This window comes from Echinops telfairi, unplaced genomic scaffold (assembly GCF_000313985.2).
Source record: "Echinops telfairi isolate 266 unplaced genomic scaffold, ASM31398v2 ScPeMD7_7457;HRSCAF=8495, whole genome shotgun sequence".
Lineage (NCBI taxonomy): Eukaryota > Metazoa > Chordata > Mammalia > Afrosoricida > Tenrecidae > Echinops > Echinops telfairi.
The window spans coordinates 7,204,606-7,205,625 of record NW_022111357.1 but is presented as its reverse complement, the minus strand read 5'-3'; the positions used below and the strand labels follow the sequence as shown (position 1 = coordinate 7,205,625).

General features: G+C 64.6%; 1 pseudogene; it reads right to left on the bottom strand.

Moving 5' to 3' along the window:
* LOC101655350 overlaps positions 1-1,019 on the bottom strand; it is a 10,761-nt pseudogene extending 9,742 nt beyond the window's left edge.
* Position 1,020: the final 1 nt, after the last annotated feature.

Here is a 1,020-nt window from a genome sequence, read left to right as displayed (position 1 = left end):
CCGGGCGCTAGCCCGAGGGCCAGCCTCTTGTCACTGTCCCGGCCACGGCCTGCGCTGCGGAACTTCGTGGTGAAGGGGCGGCCACCTTGAATGTAGCTGCGGTAGGCGCCCACCCTCTGGGGCCGGTGTTTGATCCACTCGCTCAGTGTCTCGATGGGCGAGCCATTGATGCACCACTCAGTCACTCCGAACTGCCTCAGGTGCGCCCGTGATGGCTGGCCAGGGCCTTGCGGTTTTCGAAATAGAGACCACACAGCTCGCAGCAGGCCTCGGTGGAGGAGTGGGAGGTCTTCTCATGGAGGGTCTTGGTCTTGAAGGGCAGTTCAGTCTGGATGTAGGTCTTGGCCTTGACCTCCGCAGGGAGGAGGCGGTCCTCCTGCAGTAGCCGCTTGGCTGCCACAGCCCCTAGGTAACCAGTGGCCGAAGGCATGGCCCCTGTGATCGGTGTCAGGCTGAGCTCACGGGAATATGAGCAGGCCCCACTCCTGGTTTGCCAGGCCGGCTCACCAGGGGTGCAGTGGCAGGGGGCCTTGCAGGGAACCAGGGGGCCCCTCCTCAGCCAGGGCTGGGGCCAGGTCGCCTGCAGGGGGCTCCTTCTTGATGAGGCATGGTGTCGATGGGTGAGCCGTTGACTGACCACTCGGTCACGCCCATCTGCCGCAGGTGGGAGCGCGCGTGGCTCGACAGGCCCTTGCGGTTCTCAAAGAACTCCAGAACTCGCAGCGGATGTCACGTGTCGGCTCGGCCCGGGACGACAGGTTCAGGGGGGTCAGATCTTCCCGAGATGCCACCCAGGGCCCCTCAGACGGGTGAGGCTCCCCGTGAAGGGCCCCCCACAGCATCTCTCGCTTGATCTCCACCCGCATCTGTTCAGGCTTCAGCTTCTTAGTTAGGGAGCCGGTGGCCAGGCCTGAAAACATCTTCCGGGCAGTAGGGGGTGGAGAAACAGCTGGTGAGTGGCCCAGGGGGCTGCCTGGTGGTGGCGGCAACTTCTTGGCCAGGGATGAGCGGTGCAGATCG